Here is a 20,169-nt window from a genome sequence, read left to right as displayed (position 1 = left end):
TTGGCGATCACGACCTCTTGCAGGTCCTTGTTGAGCCTTTCAAGCTCTTTTATTTTCTTTTCTTTAGCTCTTAAGAGCTCTCTCAAGCGCCGAATTTCATCGGCACTGCTTTGGTCGGGCAATGCCAATGCTTCTTGAGAGCTGGGGGGGTTAGCCGGGGAAGATTTGCCACCCTTGTCATGCCCGGCCTTTTCCCTGCCACGCTCCAGTTCAATGGCTTGCGACTTTGAGCCACCCTTGGATTGCTTTCGGGCTTCATGAATGCGCTTCTTCTTTTGATCAAGGATGCGGCAGAGTTCATCTTTTGGCGTTTCTTTTTTCTTCTTTGGTGGCTGCATACATTTGCAGGTGTTTAAACAAAAATACTACTCTGGACAACGCTAACAATGGAGACTTGCATACCTCTGGTTCTTCCTCTTCTTCAACATAATTTTTCTCCGTGGTTCGTTGAACACGAACCCTCTTGCCACTGATTTTGTGTTCTACATCTGCTTCTGAGTCTGAAAAATTACACAAAAATTACGTCAAGGCAGGCGAGGACAACCTGCATGAATCAGAATAATGCTGAAACCTTCAAAATAGCAGCTTATGAAACACTGGGCAGGGATGCTAGCAGTGTGATGTGACAATTGTACTTCGCTAGTGAAACTAAACAAGTTAATTCAAAAGTTGGCAAGTGAAATCGAAAAATGTGTGCACCCATGGCCATGCCTAGACACCTTTCTTCATGGCCATACAACAGACACCTTTCGTGTCTATGTACGTCCGCAATTACTGCAAATTAAATTCACTTGCACGTCCGAATCGCGGAAGAAATCATTGTTGTGACATTTACGACGCGTTTATTTGCCTTGCCGGCAAGAAAGAAAAACAAATGGCGCGCTAACATGAAATGAAAATCTCTTGTTCAGGCCCGGGTATGCATATCTGACAAGTGGTTTTAGAACAACCATTCATAAAAAGGCACATTTAAGAGAAAAAAAAGAAGTTTTTGTGCCCTCAGTAATGCGGAATACAACGTTTTTTAACCACACACAGTGCGGGAACATCACGAACGTTAAATCCGCGCAAAGAAGCACCACTGGGCCACGTGCACTAGCGGCGCCGCTAGTACGTACACCGCGTGGCCCAGTATATGACCTAAAAGTAGTAATATATAAGCCGAACCGCACAGTATACGTATGCACTTGAAGATGGCAAAGAAAGCGCGCCTTGCTTACCTCCGACAATGAGAATGCGCGCACGATAAAAGTCTTCCTCTCCGTCCTCGTCGCCCGTCCACTTCACCCAGTACACATTTGATGCGAAGTTGGTTTCTTCGGGATTGAAGCTCAGTATATCACTAACGCTAACAATCGCGAACCTCTTGTCATCTTCATACCGGACGTACGCGTGAGATGCCATCGTGCCAGTCGGGACTGCCAGAGGTAACGTGCGTCCGTCAAGCCGGTCCGGCCGCATCCGACTAAAACCCGCCCGCGACCGCCGCCAAATCAGCCTAAACGCACCAAACTATGCTGGCAACGCTGTCGTTTTTGCCTCAAAACGTCTCCAACTTTGGTCTGAAAAATCGAGGGCCTTTGGCCGTGCTGACAACATTGTTTTGCGCATTTCTTGTTGTACGTCCGTGCGGGCCGTGCTTCTCCCTGCTTCTTCGGCACCGTTTCGACTTAGCGGCCGGACGGCCTGTGCGCCTTCGTGGTTTGGAATCGCAGCTTTTACTCCAACTGAAGTTCCTAGGGTCCTACTGAGCCTCACGTCAGTCTGCGCCTCAGCTTCGCCGGCGCAAAGTCGGAGACTTCGCTAGCTCGGTTTCGTGGCCGTCAACGTCGGTGGTAGCAACAAGGTCGTGAGGAGGTAAGTGTTTAGACTTGTCACATCGCCCTTTTCATACGGAGAAGAAAACACACACGGTGATGTTGCCTCTAGTGTTCGTGGTAGAAGTGCAGGCTAATTTCAAAGGGGATAAGCTACGTGCCATTTCTTGCGAAAGCACACCCGAAACACACGCTAGTGTCGTAATGTTTTTCTTTTTTAACTTACAGGCTCATATGAGTAACTGTTAGCTAGAATCTTCTGTGGTGTCACTATGCTTACCACTAGTGACAGTTATTACATGGAGGCTTACTACGTTAACAGCCGTAGTAAGCAGAACAGGGGTTTTATATTGCACGCACAAATGTAAAGCAAGCAATGTTTCGGAGATATTTATTTCGTATCATGTGTCATCGAGACGCCGCTCACTGCGCTTTCGTTACAGGGGCTGATAAATTTCCACCACAGTCCCAGCATGTGTACGAGTCGCTGATCGATGACCTGCTCCGTTCTAAGAGCCAGACCTACCTCAAGAGACTGCTTGTCCAAGCCTTGGCATACAGGGTGCCACTGTTCTCATTGCGGATGTAAGTGTTTCGCCGAATCTGAGCTCCCGATCCTGTTTTTCGTAGACAGTGCAGTGCAAGTATATTTCTGTTGAGGAGCCACATATATTTGTGGCGCGCGTGCGTGTGTGTGTGTGTCGATACAATTTGCACCTGTCCTCACAATTTCTGTTCTAATTAAAAAAAAAAAAACAGAATGGAGAATTTTCAGCGTTTGTATGCAGGAGTTGGAAGATGGAATTTATTTCACGGAATGCATGTCATAACTTATTCTGTTGGAGAGAAAGCGCAATAGAGATACTTAATGCTTTCAATGAACAAATACTGTGTAGCATGTGGTGGGCCCACTTAACACACTCACGTTTGATTCCCGACAGTTGGTGTTGAGTGTACGTAATGCAGCTGCTTCTCTTTTTCAATTGCTATAATCGCACTACATGGGTTGCTGAGCATGGTCGTTTTACAGGTTATTGAATTGCTAAAGATTGCAATTTACTAACGTAATTGCACTTCAGCAGAAATTTTCTCAAGCAATGCAAGTGTGGTTTCGAAATTCCAGGAGACTCGTAGGTAATCAAAGAATAGGTAGCAATCGCTACTTTTCGCTAACACGGGGCACTTCTTGGCCGGTCCCACATCACTAGACGAGAATATTTCTCGCATTGCTCATGCTATAGTCATTGTCCTGAGCCTATTTGTGTACACTGTACAACGAGAACTAAGGCTTGCCTGCTGCATTTGCGATTGCTGCTATCTTGCTTTGTCCATATCCATTTGTTGCCCCTGGGTTTTCTTCTCTCACACCCCTCCACTGAGTGGTGTCTTCTTCAGGCCTCTCGTTCCTTGGTGGCATTGTCATAGGTGTGAGCAAGCTTTCATGCGACAAAAGGTGCTTTTGAACGAGTAGGTCATGCCAAATTCTTTGATGAAAAATTAATCCTGAAAGCAATGTTTGACTTCGATCTTTACGTACAGGTGCCGTCATAAGTGGAGCATGGGAGCTGCGGCCGAATTGTATCGGAGCGCCGTGTAGCTGCACCGGCGGTAAATGAAAGCACGAGAACACGCATGCGCGCCTGCCGACGGCGATAGCCCATCTGTACTTCTCAAACCACTTTTTTTAACCTGGCTTCAAGCATTGTTCGCAGCATACTGGTCTCAGTGATGGTGCTGATAGCGTACACACGTAAAAATATTTGAACAAAAAACTCACTACAAATTCCCATGACAGCGCACCGCTTCTCCGGCAGCTGGAAGTGCGCCAGAGACGCTGCCAGAATCATCTCTGCTATCAGCGCCGTCGCCGAGAGCGGCACTGTGCTGCGAGCAATGCTCGAAGCCAAATTTAAAAAGGTGTTTAAGAGGTATAGATGGGCCATCGCCGTCGGCAGGCGCGCATGCGTGTTTTCATCCTTTCATTTACCGCCGGTGCAGCTACACGGCGCTCCGATACAGTTCGGCCACAGCTCCTGTGCTCCAATTATTTATGACGGCACCTGTACACAGTCACAGACTGAATTTTTAGATTGTCCAATCATTCAGACACGTCAGTGGCGCTGTTGTCCACCCTATTGTGCCAGTGTATAACGACATCTGAAGCCATTCACCATCTGATTTTTCTGACGTTTTGTTTGCTGTGACGAGAGGTTAAAATGGCAATAACCGCAGGATCCCTATTGCTGTTCGCTTTATCCTACAGCTTTCAACTAGAATTTTCATGTACCACCCTCTGCTAACCTCTTTTTTTTTACTTCATATTTTGGCCATGCAGCATATGAAGAAAAGATAAGACGGTAGAAGAGAGAGAAGGGGTACAAAATCACAGGTAGTCAGGAAATTGATGCCCACAACGGAGAAACTTGTGATGCTTCCATGTGAAGGAGGAGAAAGAGCAGGCTCAGAAGTTGTCCAGTGCCAACCTCCTCTGAGCCTGCTCTTTCTCTTCCTTCACATGGAAGCATCACAAGTTACTTCGTTGTGGGCATTTACTGTGCGTTAGATATCTGCTTTTGGCATTTCTTTTTTTGCTCCGACCCTGGTTTCTACGCACGATTATTACCAGTGAGATTTCGTTCTCTGTGTACATTCGTTTTTTCAACTGCTCTCACATTCCCTAGAAAGTTTGAACAATTGGTCAGCTTGTTCATTCATTTAATCTTGCATAACATATTAACTAGAGATGTGCAAACAGGAAATTTCGAACTGTGCATAAAATACAAATAGCAAAAACTGACTGGATTGAATGAATCAAATATATTCGAATACAGATATCTTTTTCATTGTTTATAGAGTTTTTAAAACAAAGTGACAAAAAAAGATAACTTAGGCAGTTGTCAGGACCTGAGGCATTAGAATATTTATGTATCGATAGGAAAATGGTACAAAAAATGGCAAGTAAATGGCAACCACATGCAGCGACGGCAAAACGTAACTCAATGGGTACAGCAAACTGGTAGTGTGGATGACGGTGACAAGCGAAAATGTTTATAACCAGGTTGCTAAGGGAGTCGACAGCAGAAGGCGACGGGCTGACGCCGCCGCTTGCTTTTTGCTGGACAGAAGCAGCCCACAAGTGAGCAGCAGCGATGAACGACGACGACGGAGGGCATTGGCGGCAGTTTGATCATTTCTTTCACTTGTTGCTGTCACTCGTGCTATCTGTTTGGTGTACCCATTGAGTTACAGTTTTCACGTCGCTTCTCGCTGTCACTGCGTGTGGTTGCCCCTTAAAAGATTAAGACAGTATGGCAAGGCAGCGGAATGAAATTTGGCACACCCTGCAGTGGAAAATGCGGTTTCCTCAACATGTTGTGACCAGAGAAATTATACAGTTGGCTACCATTAGTACAAAGTCCGCAACAAAAAAACAGAAGGCACAATAGCGTATTGCTATTGGTCCGCAACAATCTTCTCTTCTTGGTTTTGTTTTGTTGCCTATTCGAATGTGACACAGCTTGCCGTGATAGTTCAGTCTTGTGGTGAAAATCGAAGCCTGAAGCTTTCACCACGCAAACTGTTGCACAGAGCTGTGCGCAACAAAGAAGGTTGAGGGGTCGATTTCGGTTTCAAAATCGCCGGTTTTTGCTGACCGCTTGTGGCGTCCACACGCGTATTTCAGCTGTTGTATGTTGCATCTTGCTTTCTTTTTCAGCAGACTATACGGAAATGGTGTTTTCAAGAGGTCGAAATTTTGAATGCAGTTGGCTTTAAGTGCCCGCTTGACTCCTGTGGTTTTGTGTGGCCGTCAACTTTGTTGTAACCGAACGAAGAAGAGGGCACTGGAGATAAATGAGATAGAGCAAGCAGGAAGGCGGAGGAGGAAAGTAAAATGAAAGTGTGAAAGGGAGGGCAGTACACAGAGGCTACGCGAGACATGCTCAGTGGCACCGAGGCGCTGTGAGAAAACGCCAGAGTAGCGTCTGCGTCGTGTGTTCACTGATGACACGATCACTTCCTGAGACACAGCAGCTACAGCTGTCACCGAGAAGACTGCAGTTCGCACTGCGCTCCAATTTTGCATTAGGGAGTATCGTATTCTGGAGCCATCTTTTTTTCTTTGATGATTATTCCTAGCGCAGTGTTCAGAAAAGTTTGCAGTATCTTAGTTTTGTATCATGTTTACTTTTAGCGCACCCAATGCAGATATGCTGCTGCCAATAATCTCAGAATCACACACCGTAAACAGCTCACTGCAATTGAAGAACAAAACACACTTGGTCTGCCGACAGTATTCAGCACATTTATTTTGCATTCCGAGTTTTCGAATGATACTTCAGCTTTATGTGCACAGAGGGCAAAGGTATCATCAGGCTGGACTCCAGTGTGCCAGTGTATTTTTCCAACAATGCTCCAACCATACACAAGAAATCGCTGTTTCTGAACCAAAAGAAAAAAAACAAGCTGTTCTTTGTTTGCCCGCCGCTTTTCTTTTTTTTTTGTCAGATTCATATCTTGTTCTATTTCACCCGTTTAGGGAATGCAGAAATTTGTGGATGCTTACCTCAGGTGTCACATACACCTGATGGAACATAGCTCGCACCACATGAAAAAGACAGTGAAAACGTGTCTGTTACCAATGGCTGGTCACACAAAAAGGAACATATAAATGCGGGGCTTTCTTAAAAGAAAACTAGCAGCAAGCCACACAGTCAGCAGCAGCGGCATGACGGAAAAAAGCGCGCTTACCCACCGAAAGACAGCGTACCTAAATAACAATATGTTGTCACCAATACTTAACAAGAGATTAGGTCGAACACTGTATACAAATCCGCTTGTATGCATTTAAAATTTGCCGCCAATCTACCATGCTGAAGCAACTGCTACAAGCACATTCATGCACCATGATTTGCTACAGCGGATTTCGTGTTTTTGTGGATTACTACCATGCTATTTTGGCTTTCTCTATTACCATTTCACATTTGCTTACTCAGATCGCAATAATTGTAAGTGGCCGCTAAATTTATCGAAATGTCGATGCTGGTCTGGTAACATTGATGCAAACAAACATTCAAGATGGCGGCGCCCATGTATGCTTACTGCAGTTGAGTTATCGAACCCAAATACCGCTTATTCATTAGTTACGGTCTATATTACGCTGTTTTTGAGCTTACGTGACGCACCCGAAGCCGGAAAAGCTTCGGAGCCTAGTGGTTCTGTACAGTTATCCTGTGTAAAGTACTAATATTAGCCAGTGGAAGAGGCCGAACTGCTTACCGGCGTTGTCGCACGTCCCGTGGCTGTAACTTGGTTGCTTCATTGGGGCTCTTCGATTTACAGTCTCGGACTCACCATGGGTGGTCCGCGGGTAGTCCGAGGATTCCCCGAAGTCATAGGGATACATTGGAAAATCGAATGCCGGACTGCTTCTCGGGGAGTCCGCGGTGAGTCCGAGACTGGAAATCAAAGAGCCCTACTGTTTGCGGTTGCGCCGTTGTTTTTATAGTACTCCTTGGATGTTCAGGCATGGTTTGCAGTCAGTGTAACTTGCCTTGTGGCATCGATTTCGTTAAAAACTACGTAGAATGACCGTTACGATGTGCCGATATTCGGATCAAGAACTTGCAGTGACGATGCGATGACGATTGGATGTCTTGCGAGTAACGATTGTTCGAATCAGTTAGTGAGCGAATATTATTCTCTAAACATTTAAATTTGATTAAATCTGATTTTTATGGCGTTAAAATTTACGAGTAAATTAGTGTTAACGTATGATCCTATTGGACCGCGGTAAGGCGAGGGCGACACTCGCAAAAATTGCTCACTGCATCGGTGGCGCAGCTGGCTGTGGTGCGGACGTTCAATGGGCATGTGTAGCGAAAATAAGAAGTTCAACACTGAAAGCGTGCGTAATAGCCGAACATAATTGACAGGACGAGATTGCAATAGACGTTTGCATGTTTTGGAACATGCAGTGAGCACCTTGCTTACACATTGGTTGACTTCCACGACCAAACGAATATGGTGCTTTTTGCTTAAGCTATCACGTATTACTTCACATGGAGTAACCTGGAATGCTATACTCATACACTGCAGGGTTTCGTTACGTTCCAATGTCCATGCAATTCATCCAATACCAGCACCCCACTGTCGCTTAGCTGAATGCTGGGGAGTGCCACATTTTATCAGAAAATGTGATGTGTACCTGACTATATCAAAATTTTCCTGTATCCACAGTACAAACGTCAGGAGTTCCTCCACCACAATTTCATCTGGCTAGTCTTACCTTCGAGTGGTGTTGTAGTTGCCAAGGCCAAAATGCATTGGCTAGGAAGCTATACACAAGTTTATGTATCTTGCCTATGCCACTAGTGCATATGCATACAACATATGCTGGCACACATATATACATGCACCAGCAGATATGCTTACAGAATGCAATGCATGCCGGATGAGAAAAATTTGTTTACCTAATGTGAATCGATGTGGTAGCGCTCGAACAGTCACTAAGCACTGCTTAGGGCATGTGTAGCATGCTAAGCACTGCGTAGTGACTGTTACTTATCTCGTTTTGTGCAACTAGTTGAGCCACTATTCTGGGTTCAACACTTCATGATGACCTTGGCATTGTTTACTCTGCGAAGTTCTAAAAGCATGATAATGAGCACTAATATCAGCTGAATTACATGGCCTCTCTCCGTGAAACTATTGGAAGGTGATAAAGGCGATACACTGCCCTACCACCAGACGATAAGGCCATGTAAGCTGGATCTTGACTATATATACCCTAGCCTCCTCCTCTTACTGCCGTTTCTGTGCAGTTACTGCACTCTCCATTGCTTCTTGCAGCAACTGCTGGGCCTAGCATACCCGACGCCCCTGGGCATTGCCTAGAAAGCTTGTTTGCTCACTTAACATTCTTTCGCTCTGTGAACTTTTGTTATGCCCTGGATGCGGTCTAACTGAAGGGAAAATGTTTGGGCGTGTTGGTTCATACTCTCACGAGAAACATAGCGCAGTAAAAACAGAATAAGTCGAGGACGGGACAAGTGCAAGGTTTCAACAAATGCTTTATTGCAGGGCCAGCACATATAAAGACATCTGGCTCGTAAGAGGAGAAAATAAAAAAATAAATAAACAACAAAAGATGAGACGAAACCCGCCACATGCCGCCTACACCAGGAAATAAAGCTCTGGCTTTGATAAAGCCACAGACAGTCTACGGACACACTGATCACCAGAACATGCTATCTCACTTGCTTCCACAAGTTTCTCGTCAGCCCAGAGCAGTGATAATGCAAAACAATTGTCTGGTCGTACATGGGATGACAAAGGTTTCCCGATACACACATTTTACAATGGGCAACCAGGTGACTGTTAGTGGGATCAATGTCTTGTTCACAGCCCTGAACAGGCTTTTGGGCTTGTGCAGGTTAACCTGCCTAACCCGTGCGCAGAAACCAGTCTGCTGTAAGCTGGTACGCTCTGGGCATCGTGTTGTCTACAAAATTTCACTCTTATGTGGCAGCGACTATACTGGCCAAACAAGCAGATATTTGAATGTCCATTTAAGAGTACAATAATAAAGCAAGCAGCGTTGCCACTGACGGCCAGCGGGCTGCCCATTGTAAAAAGTGCGTATCGGGATACCCGTGTTATCCCCTGCACGACGAGATGATTGCTTTGCATTACCACCAGTCTGGACTGACGAAAGAACTTGTGGAAGCAGCTGAGATGGCATGTTCCGGTGATCAACGCATCAATAGACCATCTTATGGCTTTACGAAAGCTAGAGATTTATTTCTTGGCGTAGGCGGCGCGTGGTGTTTTTTGTCTCATCTTTCGTTGTTCGTTTTGATGTTTCCTTTCTTTCTCTCCTATTATGAGCCAGATGTTTTTATAAGCGCAGGTCCTGCAATAAAGCATTTGTCGAAAGTTAGCTCTTGCCCCAGCCTCACCTTGTCCTTTGTTTCTACTGCACTGTGTTTTCTGTGTGGTCTAATATTGTTACTCTCTTTTTTTCTGTCTTGCACGTCACTTTTTTGTTCCATGCCCATTGACTCCACAGTTTGACAAAATAACAGATGCGATTCGATAAGGTAGGGCACCTACCAAGCTTGGGCTAAAATTTATCCGTACTACTTGCATCACTACACACCGTCAAAGCCGCCACTGACTCGGGGGAGGAGCCGCACCCCGCTAAGGAGAGGGTGGAGAACAATGGGCGGGATCACGACTGTGCTTACAAGAAGATGTGGACCTCACTAATGTAAGAAAGTCATGAAGTGGTGCAGCTTCTTATGTGCGACAGTTACGAATAAGTAGAATGCCGCTGTTTCTGTTCCACATCATCATTCCTTCCCTCGGTCTTGCCATCCTTGTCATGCTGGCCATGCCATCCAGCAAGATGAAGAGAACACACCTCCCTTCCAAAGGGGCAATGTTATGTCACCCATGCCTCATTGACATGAAGCCTCCATTAAGGAGTGCATGTGTGTTTGCTAATGCATACGTGAAATCGCAGTGTGCCCTGCAATCCTTTAAAAGGAGAAATTGATTTTTTTCCACCTGCAATCCCTTGTCTAACTCTCACTGCACATTTTTTTTTTCTTTTGCCAGCAGGGAGCCACAAGCCAGGTAGCAACAAACTTGGTGCAGATTGGTACCACTGGTGTTGTGTCCCTGGAGCGAGCCAAGAACTTCTGTTCGTGGTCAGCGGGGTAGAGTGTCTCATCTGTTTGAGCAGTGGACTGGAGCCATGGCACTTGCAGAGCAACAAGAAGAAAGCGATTGTTGTGGAGCAATTCAGTGACATTTTGTTGCTGATGCCCTGCCAAAGGGCACAAAGAAAAGTTTTACGAAGAGTTACTGACACTGCTAAACTTTTTTCTTTGCGTGTACATATGGCAGTACTTCGTGGTGCCTTGCATCATTCAGCACTGCATTTTATCATTTTAGCTCTGAAAGAATTTCTAGCTCTGTTATAAGGAATTTTAAGTTTACATTGCTGTCAGCACATATATTTAATGAAGCTTGCTTTCTTTTCCGTACAGCAGTTAAAATTTGTAGGTTAATGCACGGAAGCCATACTTGAGCTGTAATGCATACCATAGTTGCAGACTATCAGCTAATTAAACCAGTTGGTGCATTAATGTTGTCTAAGACTTTGCGCACGAAGGCAATTTTGTTTGCCTTCATAAGAAAAACGGCTGCTCTAGAAATGCACACCTCGTGCAACTGTTTTAATGGCAGCGGCGGAGTGAGGAATGAGTTTAAAAAAAATTCAGAGGGGGTTTATGAAAAACAGTTTTGCTCCGAGCGACTTTATATACAGTGACCTCCCATGCTCGCTGATGCCAAATGTTTTTTTTCTCCTTGTTTGGCATTTTTTAGTTCTTTCCTATGCCAGTGCACCAGCTTGTGCTGCTTGTGATCCCCATTGAAGCATTGTGAGCTATTTGTCCGGCCTGTTGTCAATGGTATTTCACCTCCTCCTCAGTTTGTTGCACTTATTATAGGCTCATTGACACTGCACCAAGTACATCTGTGGGCTCGACAGTGTGCTTCAGTGAATCGCTTTCTAAATGCGAAAATATTACTTGCTATGTTGCGAAACGCTTGCACCCGGTCGGTGTCCACAGAATGCACATTCGGATATTGTCTGCAAAAAGCGTCCACAACAGCTGACAATTTCCTAATGCATTCCTAACATTTCACATCACAGAATGGTGCGCACATCCATGGAATTCCATGGATGGTTGTTCCATGGCGTGGACCAGGAAGAAATAAACAAGAAGCACTTGGTGTGCACTGGTGCATATACTGCTGCAGAAAAAGAAACATTTGGCACTTGGTCAATTCCGATTTCCTTGCAACACGCTCCGTAAGACGTGCAACACAATAATAAATGTGCATTCAAATAAATTGCTCCCGCAGTCTTTGTTGGCCCTCTGCTTCAGTCGAGGCAGTGCCGCAGCAGCATGGATAGTGATTCTGTAATGAGTGGCTGCACCGAGTGCACTGTCAGGATTGTAGGCTATAGGCGGCATTGGCGGAATGCTCGACAACAAACCGAGCCATAAAAGACGCTGTCGCGCTCTCATCCTGTTAGAATATGGTGAGATCCTGTGCAATTTTCTTGCGTTGCACTTTGAGTCAACCCGATGGTATACTGTTGCATACAGCTGAGCAAGGCCAGCAGCAGCATGGCAAAAGCATTTTCTTTTTGTTTGGTTCTTATCGCTTTGGTATACGGGCATGACTCAAAAAGATATCATGAAGATAACTACGTGTACGGTTCTCATCGCTGGCCCTGACCAGGGGCAACTCTTGTATACCCAACTTTGCCATTTGTAGGGCTGGCGAGCCACCTTGAGGACTGTGCTACACGAGTGGCACAGTTTATGTGAAAGAGCCGCAGCCCCTGAAGAAGTTAGGATCAACTAGTGCTCCTGCAGCTGGAAAATTGCTATGCTCCCGCGCAAGAATGACGGCATTTCCCTGCTTTAAATGGCCAATTTGGAAATGGTTTGCACAAACTCAAGCGTTTCCTGTCAAATTTCACATGTGCGCAAATGACCGTCACGCCAAAAGAAAGCTTCTTCATGTAGAGCCAAGGTTAGCAAAGGTTATGAATGTTTGAATGAATGGGAATGCTCAAAAATTAATAATGGTAGTCGAGCCAGAAAGTCTGGTACCCGTGTGGTTTAGTTGTATACGTTGACTTTTCCATTGGTGAGAGTCAGGTCTGGACGAGCCATTGTATTCTAGGTGCTAACCGGTGCTATACATACTAACTAGAACGGTCGGTTGTTATTGGTACAGGCACTGCATTTCGTGCCAACAGTCACTCTGTGAGCAAAGTGAAGCTGGCGAGGTTGGAGATTATTTAGCACCACCTGATGGAGTGCGCCGTCCCTACCCAGCAATTTTCAGCACGCTGGCCCTCATTGTCGCCAGCTGCCATGGGAAGGTCGCTATCTATGAAGCCAGCCTGGTTTTAGCCGCAGCGCAGTAAAAAAAAACAGCGCAGAAGGAAAGATCCTTTCATTCATCCTCTTCACCTGACCATACGCATAATCCACATGGATTATATGTGTATTGTTGTTGAAGTGCAGTTGCAGCATGCCAGGATATAATTTTGAATGGGTACATGTTTACCTCTCATGGCCATTGCTATTCTTTCTGGTGCCTATAGTTTTGTTTTGTACACCTCATTGTAACCACACAAATGGCGTGTACAGTGCATTTGTGTAAATAAAATTTACTTACAAGTGCGATTCCTTTTCTTGTGTTGCACCTTTTCAATATAGTTTGTATCTACTTGTCCAAGTGTCAGTCCTACGAGTAACCTTCATCGCCAGGTCCTGCCTAACAGATTAAAATGAAAATATGGCAGCAAAGCAAGCCATCAAACCTACTTTATTTTTCACTAAGTGCATACAGAAAATTTTCACTGAAGAACTGTTTGTTGGTCTGTGCACACTAGCTGGCCGGAAAGGCCTCCATGGAAGTATTACAAATTGAAGGAGCTCCCATTCGTAACATGACTGGGACAGCAACTCGACCGAAATGTTTACAGAGGTGGCACAACTTTGCACTGCTACAAAGAGCGTTGCCTACCTGTCTGCTGTTTTCGTCTGAAAAGGCAATATCTAGTGTACACCATGGTTTGCTCACTGTTGAAAACAATACCCCAAATTCTGAAACGCTTCAATAAAATAACACTGGCCTGTCAAAGCAGCACTAAATTTTTGAGTCGCAATATTATAAACTCTGAAAGTAAAGGTGCTATATTGGTCTATGTAATTGAGCAACCCCAACAGCTGAAACTTATACCCTTTTTGTGTGTGTGGGAGGGGGAAAGAGGCTTTGTTCAACTTGTGTGCCGAAGCTGCACATGCACCTCGAAGCACACCATATTGGGGGCTATGGATCAATTTTGACTACTTGGGGACCTTGAAATGTGCAGCAAAATCTCTACACAACGGTTTTCTTTTTTGCCTCTACCAGAAAAATGGCTGCCATGGCTGGGATTGAACCCACATCTTCGATCATGGCAGTGAAACATCCTAGCCGCTGGGCCGTTACAGTGGGTAGTACATAATGGTTTTAATTTAAACTGGATCTATTTCTTTTTAGCAGAAACGTAATTTAAAACAGAACAAAAAGTGCTTTTGGTAATTTTTGCTTGCATCAAAATACCTGCTAAGGTTCCCTACAGAACGCACAGCTCCTTAAGTTGTATCAAGCGATAGAACACATGGCAGATCCTGAAGACGTTTTTCAGAAGATCGCAAAATAGAGACCCACGATTAAGGCAAATGTGTTATCCAAACTTATATGGACCGAGCTTTCAAAATGTAAGTAGTGAGAAAATGCGATACCCTGGAACACATGAACGCAATAGCCTAGAAACTTCCAACAGCACCTCTAAAGTGAGTGACCTAGCATAAATTATGCTGTGTTTTTCCTATTTTGATTATGCCTCAGGCAGGGCCACATTTAGTCAAGAAAGCTAGCTTGCAACTGTGACGTCCGGCTGGATATCACAGGTGCCACGCATGTATACCTCAGTTAACGCTATTTTGCTACTATAGAGAGCAAATGGCAGATTTATGCTGTACGCTTCTTCTATCCGAAGTGCAATTTTACCATTCTAGGTATTCAAAATTTACGAACAGAGCTATAAAAGTTTGCTCTGCCATACAACATGCAATCCTTCAAGCTTCACCACAACGACCTGTTCGTTGTGGTTTTGTGGCTTTTCTGCACGACAACTAAACCTTGCAAGAAAGCCTACTGCAAGCAACACCTTGAGCAAAGCCAGAGTGGTAACTCTGCTGTACAGTAACTGAAGTGGAATGTTACCTGTGCAAAGTTAATAAGCCGGAAAAAAGTGTCCGGCCAATTGGATGGCATGAACGAGAAATTGAGTTATTACTTGTTGGCTATGCCTCGGTAGCATACTGGTCCTAGTAGGCATGCATAGCAAGGGCCTTATTTCAATGACTGGAGGGGCTGCAGCCCGTCAAATATACTTCTATTCAGAGCATGTTGAAGAACCCACATGTCTCCAAGAAAATGTGTGCCAAACTTTTTTCACTGCTCCAGTCTCTTATTCACCTTTTTTTTTCTACCATTTCTAAATCAGTGCACAAACTCTACATGTCAGGTTGTGATTAACCGATTTATCTTTTCTCTCTCTTTGAGCTCTGCTTTCAAAGCTGTAAACACGCTAAATCAATGATATTCAGTCGAACATATTTTATTCCATGTGCAGTCACTTTTTGTATTCGTGTGTGATTTGCGGCACAAAATTTGATATTTGTACACCCCTGCAAAAAGGCGTATCGCAGGAGTAGTAAATCTAATTTCTTTGAAGGAAGTGGAAGTTTTTTTTTCCCCAATCTGAAGCAGTGCACACAGCATGCTTTTTCTGTAAATTACATACCCTCCATTATAGAAAAAAAGAATTTGGCAGTCGTTTGACTTCAGTGTGTGAGTAGTAGCGCTTGAGCGGGGGAAGCACAGTTTGATTATCGTTCTGATTTTTTTTTTGTTCAGACTGACGAGTGTGACACTGAGCATTGATATCAGTTGAAATACTTTGCCTGTCCACCCGTGAGACTATTTCGCTTGCAGAGCCAATGCACTGCACGAGTACAAGGCAATAAAGCCGCAAAGGCCGGAACCCGGATATATATATATTGTAAGAAAACTAAGCTTGAGCTCCCCGCTTCTCACAGTCGGCGGCTGTCCTCTTTGCTGTCTTAGTAAATTGACCACTGGTTGTGCTCAGCTCTCTTTTCCCAAACCTTCACGCCTCTACTCCAGTTAAGACGAACTCCATGAATAGGATGAACAACACTTTTGCTTGTTTGCAACATCCACAACGCAAAAACCTCAGCTTAAAACAAATTTCTGGTAATACATATTTTTACGGTTTCCTCGAGTTTGTCTTAACGAGCGTCTACTGTATATATGCTCTACCCTGCTCTCCTTACTGTCGTTCTCTGTGTATCCTGTGCAGCTACAGCCCTTACTAAGTGGGCCCAGATGGAACCCGCTTGTCTTTAGCGTGTGAATGAGACGCAGCATAAGTTGCTCTTCCTTTGGTTTTTTTTTTCTTTAAATGGCCAATTTGGAAATGCTTTGCACAAACTCAAGCGTTTCCGTCGGAGGGGTTCGGCTTTTGAGGCACCAGACACGTGCATGAATATCTCGTGGTCAGCCTCCCTAGTGCGTGTGCACTAATAATACCCTGCCCTTGCCAATCCTCGAGTGGGCACGTGCCACTCTTCAGCACACTTGCACACAGTTTGTCGTAAGAAGCATGCTAAGCTCGTTGTTAAGTGTGTGATGAGACACCCTTGACTTGACAAGTTTACATCAGCCAAATGACCTAAAGTATTAGGGACCATTTGAAAACGTGCACTTTCGGCAGAAAATTACCCAGGCTGTTTCATTGCAAAGGCTGTAATTGTGTACCCAAATTGATAAACAAAAATAGCAGAAGGAAGCTGCAGTGTAATGGCACATTAAGTTTGTATCAAATGAAGGAGAACAATATATGTGAGTGAGACCCCTCTTTATCAATCTACTCTAAGGAATGTGCCTTCTTAGATAAGTTCTTTTTGTGTGTGCTCTGGTCGAATGCTTGTGGCCTTTTGTTATTGCTTCTCTCATACATGATGGGCATACCCTAAATAAATCAGTTGCAAGTAGCGTACGTCCTGTTAGTTCAATCCTGGGTGATTTGGTATAAAACAGCGCCTCATCCTAACGCCAAATACAAGCATAAAACAGCGCGGCACTTTTCTGCTGTGTATGTCTTTGTACCTACCTTGCTTAAATTAATAAGCGATGCAGGCATCATAGTGGGTAGCACAAGCCACATGCAGTAACTAGAGCTTCTATGTACAGTTAAAATGCCTTGTCCGTTTCCTTGTTCACCCTTCGCACTAACTTAAGATTACATGCTTTTTTAGATTCTTCTAAACGGAACACAAATGCTGGCACACGTCAAATTATGCAACGACTAAAGATCCCACAGGCTAGAATACACTACAAATTCAAACAGACTTGACAAGCTGATACACTCCAAACATACCGAAGCGGAGCTTGCAGGCTCTATTAGAATGAGGTTATTCATAGAAGTCCTGAGTAATTAGTCACTAGGCATATTCCATCACAATTACGAGATAAAAGTGACGGCCGGAAGCACGCCGGCTAATACACGAAGAAGCACAGGCACCAATGTCGAAAGCTTGCAGGGAGCTAAAGCTCGCCTTCCACTCTCCGATTCCTTGGCACAAACGGGTGGCGGTGCTGCACCAAATGCACCAAGGTGAGCCAACTTCACACAAGGATCGCACGGAGAACACTCAGCAGCAGTTTGATGAAAGCAACCAGCAAGATGGGCACATTTCCGGCGCTGCACAGTGGAGATCGGCTTCTTCTGTAGATCGGCTGATGCGCGATACCCGCTTCTAGGTTCTGTAGTGCTGGGCCGTGCTGGGCAGCATCACAGCAGACCGCAGCGACTAAAACCCACGACCGGAGCCGGTCGTGCTAAAACCCGCCCGCAACGGGCCTGACACGGTCGTTGTTCCGGGCGCGTTGCAAGTGTTGCCAGCATAGCCATGAGGGGCAGCGTCCAGCGTCGGTCGCGGTCGGAACAAATCAGTGTTGCCAGCACGCGTTTCTCGAGTATGCTGGCAACAACGTCCGGTCGGCGGGTGGGTTTTAGTCGCTTCGGGTCCGGCCTGTCCATGGGCTAATAGGCGGCCGCCATTTTGCGCTCAGTCGATGGCGATGCGGTCACCGGCGTCACTCGTACGCTAAGTGTGGAAACTTGTTTGTGTCGTCCACAACGTCTTGTTACCTACAGATATTAAAATATGTGCGAATTTCTAACTAATTCGTCTACTCATTTTTACTGTCGATATATTCATGCTGCTGATGCACAAAATCAATGTTAGAATGGGGATAATTGTGGTAGAATGTGTACACATTACACACTTGCTGCTGGCTTTATCATATATTAAATAAAGTATTGCGAGTGTTGCATTCAGTTGTTTTCATTTGCTTAAAAAAGGAGGGGTTGTATGTCAGTAACGCCATTACCCACATGTAAGACTTTTCTTTTCTCCATGCATGCAACCATGGCAGGCACAGCCGCTACTGCCGCAACTATTCTGCCGTATTCCCTCAAAATACAGGTTGCGATTGTGGCTCGTTTCTCGGTCGAACACTTTCTTCTATGTAGCTGGTCGAGTTTTTTCCCGGGTTCGTACCGTGCGCGATGACACCATCGAAAAAGGGGAAAAAACGGGGTCACTACAAGCGATATTTGTGGCCCGGTGCGAAGTACGAATTGCCGAGAGTAACGAGGCTCAGACATGGACTGAGAAACGACGTGAGTATCAACCAACCTCGCGCTGCATTTAGGCGTGCTGTTTCACAATTAAGATGTTTAATTAACTTGTGCAGGAAGACTTCTGTGGCGATCGCAACAGTACGTCCGGAAGCGAAATGGAGGTCGCGCACGACGACGGCGGCACCACCAAAGCAGCCGATAGATCTCCGGTTTTGGCGCTGCCGATCGACGATGAAAGAGGGCACATTCGGCTGTCGCCACCAATTCCGGAGTCCGCGGACATCGCACAGTTCAACGGGACTTCGATCAGTGATGGAAGCGAGTCCGACAGTTCTGTTTCTGTCCAGACTGACGAAGGCGAGCTACGATTTTCGTCGCCAGACGCCGACGATGGGGATGCCTCAAGCATGTTCGACGTCGATGAGGAACTGGTAAACATGCTTCAAAGTGTTTTAACTTTCGTCAACTGTTAATATTATGAATGCACACATTTCGATGTCAGTGATCATTAAGAAAACTGAGGTTGTATAATACTTAGTTTCAATGGGCTTACCTTGCAGGACTTCGCATTTGATCCAGGAGATTTGCCTTCTGATGTCTCTACAAGCTCTGAAGATAGCACGGTGAGTTAGTTTGTGCGTTCAGTGCGTGCATCTTTTCACAATTCATCGACTTGAATTGTACGTAGGGAACATTTTTTTAAATAGCGTTGTTTTTGTTTCACTACATTTTTGTTTGGCTGAAGTTAAATAGTTTAAGTTGCGATTGCAGTTTTATTATTTTGTCATTAGTTTTTGATACATTTATATTCTGCAGTGAATTTGAAACCCCGCAGTGGCAGAAATGCAGTGTTCTAGCCTGCCATTGGCAAGATGCATCTGTGTAAACAAATTCTGAGAGAGCATGACTGTGTGTTTGTAAATAACAATTAAGTTGTGGCTGCTTTGACTTTACAGGAACAAGCCCTTAATGTTACCTTTTTTTTTCTCATTCCAGAGTTTTTTCGATGAATGCGAAACTCCAGAAGAACAGGCAGGGGCAGCTCCTTCAGCTTCCCAACCGGAGTCTAGGTTTGCACACTTGTTCAGTGAAGCAGTCACTGAGAAGGTTGTCCTGAGCAAAGGGGACATTCTGCTAATGTTTCTGAAGTATGCACTCAAGACTCGCATGTCACTGACTGCTACGGTCGACTTGGCAGAAATGATAAATTTGATGTTCGACCAGCCAATCTTGCCTCAGTCACGGTATATGCTGGGGAAAATGCTGAATGGAAGTGCAACCCAAATGACATTTTATTTTTTTTGTCCAAACTGCAGTGTGCACATAGGCCAAGTTCAGTCAAACAGCTGCCTTAAATGTCCAAAGTGCGACTACGTGACCAAAATTTCTGCATTGGCAGACGCACCATTTTTTGTCCTTCTAGATGTCCCTTCACAAGTGCAGAAGCTCCTGAAAGGGTGCCCAATTCTAGACCTAACAAAGCCGCTAGAACCAACTGAACGCCTGTCAGACATAACGGATGGAGCTTTGTACCGAGAGTTTGTGTCTGCCACGGCCAGCTCTGGCAATCGCATAAGCTTCACATTGAATGCAGATGGTACTCCGCTTTTTCGGTCAAGTGCAACAGCAATATGGCCAATTCAGCTGGTCATTAATGAAGTGCCACCAGCGCAACGGATGAAGAAGCTTGTGCTAGCAGCACTCTGGTTTGGCAGAGATAAGCCAAAAATGGAATTATTTCAAGGCGCATTTGTAGATGCAATGAATGGGCTTGGTGACGAAGGCTTTCCTCTCGAGTTTGAAAGGGAAGAAAAAATTTTTAGAGCATTTTGTCTGTGCTCTGCTGTTGACTCGGTGGCAAGAGCACCAATGCAAGGAGTCACCCAGTTCAATGGACATTACGGGTGTAACTGGTGCCTTCAGGACCCTGAAAAAGTTGGAAGAGTCTTGAAATACACCGTGCAAATTGAT

At 45.1% G+C, this 20,169-nt stretch overlaps 1 long non-coding RNA gene across 1 annotated transcript; it reads left to right on the top strand.

Annotated features, from left to right (window-relative positions):
* The first annotated feature begins 1,536 nt into the window (after positions 1–1,536).
* On the top strand, positions 1,537–11,124 carry LOC144149145 (uncharacterized). Its single transcript, XR_013318199.1, has 3 exons — positions 1,537–1,857; positions 2,261–2,402; positions 10,437–11,124. It is a non-coding gene; the product is annotated as an uncharacterized LOC144149145 (long non-coding RNA).
* The last annotated feature ends 9,045 nt before the right edge of the window (positions 11,125–20,169 follow it).

The sequence above is a fragment of the Haemaphysalis longicornis genome, unplaced genomic scaffold (genome assembly GCF_048455015.1).
Source record: "Haemaphysalis longicornis isolate Haplotype H1 unplaced genomic scaffold, Haemaphysalis longicornis Haplotype H1 scaffold_8, whole genome shotgun sequence".
In the NCBI taxonomy this organism is placed as follows: Eukaryota; Metazoa; Arthropoda; class Arachnida; order Ixodida; family Ixodidae; genus Haemaphysalis; species Haemaphysalis longicornis.
This window is presented reverse-complemented; position numbering and strand designations above follow the sequence as displayed.